The sequence below is a fragment of the Crassostrea angulata genome, chromosome 1 (assembly GCF_025612915.1).
Source record: "Crassostrea angulata isolate pt1a10 chromosome 1, ASM2561291v2, whole genome shotgun sequence".
Lineage (NCBI taxonomy): Eukaryota > Metazoa > Mollusca > Bivalvia > Ostreida > Ostreidae > Magallana > Magallana angulata.
Window position 1 is genome coordinate 17,270,630 of NC_069111.1, and position 6,981 is coordinate 17,277,610.

Sequence of the window (6,981 nt, forward strand, 5' to 3'; positions counted from 1 at the left end):
ACTTTTTCATTTTGTATAACTAGCAAGGTTTTTTTTTTCTCATCGATACCTTGATGTTAGACACTTGAAATAAAATTTGCGATCAACTTTAAAGTCTTTCAAACTTTGCAATATTTTAGCTTTATCCCTTTATCTCTTTATCCCAAAATAGCTTGTCTGTGAGGATTAAAGGGGCATGGTCACGATTTTGGTCAAATTCTATTTTTCTGTTTTCATTATTTACAATGCTTTAAGAAAGCATTTCTAATGATCAAATGAAATTTGAGATTCAGTCGTAAAGTTATAAGCAAGATACAGGGCTCACAATTCTTTGTCATGTAAACAAGGCTCGTGCCTTGTTTTTGTTTACATATATTCAATATACCAGTAAAAATCTTTTTCAAGCTGATTTGTCTATCTTCTTACTCATTTTAAGCATAAATAAACAGTTCCTAACGTGTAACACATTCATTTTAGGTCTAAAATTGTAATTTTCACTTCAACATTCATAATGTAAACAAGAGCTTTGTTTACATAGCAAAGAATTGCAAGCTTTGTAACCTGCTTATAACTAAACGAATGACAATCAAATTTTGGTTGCCTATTAAAAATGCCTTACTAAAGCATTGTAAACATTAAAATCGCAAAAATAATTTTTGACCAAAATCGTGACCATGCCCCTTTAACATTGAATTAAACATTTGTATCCAATTTTGAAATGTGACAACAGAGAATTGTAAAACTTCTTTCACGGCGACCTTGATCGTGACCTAGCCTAATGCATCATAATACGTTTCCCTGTTACACTTTAGACCCAATGACGCTCTAAAACGTGAACGTTATTGTAAAATCAATACGAAGAAGCAAGTTCTGACGTTTCTCTGGAGCCAGAGGTCAAATTAATTACAGAGGAAGAAAAATCCCCCACACTGATGATGTTGGATATACGGCCTTCGGTCAAATGTTGCAATTTAGAATGCAACATCTGTCTTGTAATCACCTCTACTCATTTCTTAAGAGTTCCGTTAAAAATCTTTATTGATTGTTTTCCTCCAAAAACACGAATATTTATTAAAGTACAAGTGGTCGGTTCGAATTGAGTTGTATTAATACTTCCGTGATTCATTTTTTTTACAATTGCAGAAATATGGGCGTAATAGTTTCAAAGGCGTCAAATATTCATGGCTATTAGACTTTGTGGTTTTCTTGGTGAACAAAAATTTAGTTTTAAGATTCAATAATTGATTTCTTTGCAAATCTACTCTTTCTATGAGTCATTAAATAGTTTGAGAAAAAAAACTTAATCTAAACTTTGAAGTTTCTGATGGACATATCTGTTTCTGAACTCACATATGTGATTGAAAATAACAGTCAACCAAATATATGAATATTTATTTTATAATTATAAAAATTACATCACTAAATTCATAAAATTAATAGTAAAAGTTATCCATGTGATTTATTTTTTAAAAGCTGTTCATTGTTTGAAATTAAGTCAATAAAAAATATACTGATTAAAAGGTGCGTTTCATTCCAAGAAACTGTTTATTTATCATAAAGCAAATTGTTCAACTGAACGTTAATTTTGTTTTTACAAATTTGATAAACAATTCATATATTATTTAATCTGTTTATCATCCTGTTTAAGATGTATCACCAAATCTTATAAATAAACAACAATTATTCATAAACAATTGGTTACTTTAATAGCAGGAATCAATTGATATTTATTAGAAAATTATTCAAATAATATATGACCTGTATTTATCATTTCTTATTGGTTAACAGTGGCTAAAATACCGGTAGTATATCGTTTAAATGGTTCTGCTGGAAGTGGCGTCACAATGGTACACATGATGAGTTAGACAAATACCTTATTCAAGGCCAATGACATAAGATAGGAGTGTTCTTATTCCACTCTTACTTTTGATTCCAACTACCTAGGTTTGTAGTTCTTAGGTATATGTATCAAATTAGAAATCTTTATGAGTGAGGTACTTAAAAACTTAAAGATTGGATTGACTTATACTGCTGTTGATAAATTTGATAGTTATGAGATTAGGTTTGTTTTGTTTTTTAAATTTCCTTAAATTTTCATTCATACAAATTAAATAGTTGCGATGTGTAAAATAACATTTAGTTTATTATTATAGCCTCCAATATAAAAAGCATTCATCAGAAAATAAATGAGGTCATAACTTGAGATCAATAATTTATCATTCTATAAGGTTATATGACATTTTTAAAACTATATTAGACGTACTTTGCAGACACGCAGAGCTTATGTTAAATATTTAATGAAATCAATTTTTAGTTCAATAAAATATTCTTTTAAAAAATATGCAAAATTCAAAGTTTTATTGTCTCTTATTAAAGATAAAATCAAATATCTGACAATTTATCATGAAATTTCAACTTATAGAGTAGAATAAATTATTTCAACATTGTAAATCTATTTGTCAATTTGAAACTTGAAGAGCAAACCTAGCAGAGTGTTACCAGTTCGTCACACCTAGATTAGTTAACCGCATATTGGACAGAAGAAAGTAGAATTTGCATTTGGTTATATCAGTAAAAATGGTTTATGGTATGAGGAGGTCGTTTTTCACGTTTTAAGGTAATTTTCAACATCTGACACTAATAAAAATAAAAACATGCTTCTTTGTAACACATGTTGTCAAATAGTAACGATTTCAGTGTTGTGCAGTGTTTGATTAGATACGACCTTAGTTGGTTTGGACATTTAATTTACATGTTAATCTGATACGTAAATCCGATGGGTTTTTTTCCCGAATGTTAAGGTGCCTCACTACACCTTGAAAAAGTTTCTCAAATCAGCAGAAAATTACTTGATTATGATAGAAAGCATGATGGATAAGAAGTGTATATGTCAAATAGGCGAAAAAATGTGCAATTTTAGTTAAAAAATGATATTTTCAAAAATTTCATTCAGTAAACATAAACAAAAGCCCCAGGTGGATTCGAACTCATGACCTGCGGTTCACATGCCTGATACTTTAACCACTGAGCTATGACGATATACATCTGAATCGATTGATGCAAACAGTTTAACAAAACATTTAAATCGCCATCTTGTGACGTAGTGTCTTAAAAAGTATAAGTCTCGGTGTAGTGAAGTACCTTAAGAATTTATTTACATCATTTTAGGTTGTTATAGCTGGTAAAAGTTATATAACAAATTTGCTAAAAGTATTTGAGCTACAAATCTTTTTTTTTCGCATGGCTCAGTGTTTACATGAGCTTTTGTATGTTGTCTAAAGACAAGATATTGTAAATCGAGCTCGCTTTGGCAACATTCTTTCATCAGAAATCTTTTAATATTTTAAAGAGATAGAGTCTCCATAAGGTAATATGCTTGTAAAAAAGTCTCCCAATTTCAGCATTTGTATACATTGTCCCTACAGTAAAATGCTTAGTAACATGTATCCAAGAAAAAAATCAGTTAAATACCTTACTTGGTAAGTAATTCTGTTAGCAAACTGCCGGAATAAAGTTTTGTCATCCACACAAAAAAATCGGTTTTAATGAATAATGATACAATTGATTTGCTATGAGACTTATTTGTTGTTTTCTTTCTGTATAAGTATATGCATGTAAACGTTTGTATTTTGAAACTTAATCCCCTACAAATTTTTTTTTACATCATTGAATATACATTTGTGACTGTGATGATTGTGAATATTCAAACCTTTTAATGCATCTAGCGCTGAACCTTACATTTACCGTTATCTGCAAATTGTGTGGAAATGTGTAACGAGTTCTATGCATATGTTTTGCAAAGAAACGTATACTGTCTTAACATACTAATAAATAGACTGCGCGAAGTGAAGCCAAAAGAAAACCAACATAGATATTTTGCTATAGAGCCTTGAAACGTTAAAAGTTATTTTAATTTTGGAAATATTTTAAACTTGGTAAATGTCAATTTATTTATTGCCCATATCACTTATTTTGAAGTCAATTAATCTCTGTGACCTTTAATTGTACAAACCATGTATTGTGTTTATATTTTTGACTTTTAGTGGGTTTGTTTTTTTTCTGTTTGGTTGTTGAAAACAGACAAAGGAATTAATATCATATTTAGATTACTCTGTTATTTTTAACTTTAATGCGCAATTATGTTCTTATGTTGATTCTGAGCTAAGTGGTATTACTTTTCATGTGGTAAATAACACCTACAATCATTTACCAGGTACATGTAAGTACTCTTTGTTCTATGCTTCCATTCATTATTTTCAGACGAAGTTAATTGAACCTGCTATCTAAAATAAAATGTGTATATAAAGATAAAACAAACATTTTTGCGGTCTTGGTTGTTTGTTGGTGCATCAATACTCCAATCAAATCACAAATAAAAACACAACTATATAATATTGAGTAAGTATATTGAAAATATGACGTCAAATATACCTGAATCACGTGACTTTAATACGTTCATCGCCAGCACATACCGGATTTACCATGTACACAGAAAACCGCGAACATTCTATAAAAATGCAAATCCTTGTAAAATCTACTTCCGAAGTTCTACACACTGAGGGTGATGCAAATGTCTTCTTTGTGGTAAATTTCTTGAAAATATCAATAGTCTGATGTTAATGACTTTATTGTTCGTCATAGAGAGATGATACTGCATGGCAGTCACGTATTGCTTCTTTTGTGAATGAAGTTAAACCATTTATTAATAATTATTAATTCAAAATCCGCACCTTACACGGCGTCTTTATTTTTCTCTGAAGTAATAACAAATCATGTTCTTTATTTTAATTTAGATTTTTATTTACCCTGAAATTGAATAACAAGATTTCAAAAAACCGAAATAAAAAATCAAATTGACTCACACATAAAAAAAAAAATTTTACGTAATGTAACATTATTTATGTGTTCTTTGTTTCAATATTTTTATTGAATTTTATTTTGTATTCTGATTTTTCCACAACATCCAGAATTGACTTAAAATTGTTCAAAAAGTTGATGATTTAGAAACGTAGGGCTTCAATGACAGGAAAGGTACAAGTGGCCATAGTCAGTGACATTGATATTTCATTCTCCTTGAAACGAGAGATTTTAAACCACAAATCTGATTACTTAAAAACATTAGGAAGATAGCATGCTCTAAAGATAACAATAGTTACACTTTAAATATTCATGCATATACAGTCAAACTTCGTTATCTCGAACTAGATGGGGTTGGACAAAAACTTTGAGATATCCGAGTATTCGAGATATCCAGGGTAAAATACTTAAAGTTTAATTGTTTGGGACTTAAAAATCACTTCGACATATCCATTGTATTCGAGATATTGGTGTTCGAGATACCGAAGTTCAACTGTACTTGATATGTAGAAGTTACGAGGTAGAATGACTTAGAAACAATTTTTCTTGTTCGAATATGAAGATACAAAAAATGCTTCTCTTTCATGTATTCCTTTTTATAAAGACATGATAGAGGAATGATTCATTAACAATTCACGACATGACTCGAACGAACCCACTGCATTCTTACGCTTTAATTTAGATAATCTTGTTTTTACCATTTTTTGCGTAATTGGCATTGTGTAAAAGATATGATCTGTTAAATTATTATAAATATTTGACAGAATATCTTTCAAACGTTGTTGCAATCTAAAGTTACAGGTAATTGTTATGTAATTTTATCCTAAAAATAACATATTGGTTAAGATCAAAGAAATATGATTAGCGTATAAATGTGTTTAAGCATAAAATTTTGAATAACTCTTCATTTTATCAAAAGCATGTTCAATCAGTTATTAAATTTAAATATCTCCTTGAAATGTGAAATGAAATGTTTTTGCTTTTAGTCAGTATTAAATTGCAATGGTGGTCAAAGTTTCAAAAATATTTACAGTTAAGTGTCATAAAATGACTCATTTTTGTACGTGATTTCTTCCTGATGAATGGTAATGATTCTAATTTGTAGATGATTGACAAATAAATCTAATAAACTATTGAAGACTTTATCAGCATATTTTGCTTTCCATTTTTGAAACAGATTTGTTATATGCATATTTAACAAATTGATAATTTCTTATGTAGCCAGGTGAATTTGGCTTATCTCTTTATTACCCTTTAATCTGTGTGTAAAATATAAGGTGTAGTGTATATTCACAAATTTCAAAACCTTTTAAACTAATTATAGAACATGATTGTTATGAAGTTTATAACAATAGTTAGTAGAATACGACGTAAAAATTCCTATATGGTTTGAAAACATTGGATATTACTGAGGCTCAAACAACAACATTAATGGAAGTGATGATATCCACGACTATGAACGTAGATAATTTGGTCTAAGGTAAACCCTTCAATCAGACGTACACTTTTTGAGAGTGAATATTTCATTTGTACCTTTTAATAATGAAGTTATACATTCAAATGTTCATAATCAAGCACTACTATTATAAGGGGTAAAATTCTACTTTAATGAACGTATTTAAATTAACACTTCGGGTAAAGACACTAGTTATTTCAGCTGTCAATTTTTCATCTAAAATAATCAACATGATATTGTTAGTGAGGAAAATGGTTAACAAAAAATGTTTCATAATTTTTTTTTATAAATGAAATATATCAAATATAGTATTGTGCACTGATGTCTTGCATATTTGTAGATTGTTTGAAACAGATAAAAAGTACCGGTACTACTATTGAAACGAAAAACTCAGTATTAAGATTTAGATCTTGTTTTGTATTTAAGGTTGTCTGCTAGTTTATTCATATTAATTTCACCCTCAATATGTATATATAAATTATGAATCTGTATTAGGAAATGTTTCATTGTTTCATTCAGTCAAAGAGACAAAAACAAGGAAATTGTCTGAAATACACATCTGGTGCTAAAACGATTGAACGATTTTTCTCGTTCAAAGTGGTTGGAATGCATTTGATCTTTTGCAATAATGAATTGATGTTCCAAAATAAAATACAAATTTAAACTGACATTTATTTTTTTATAAAACA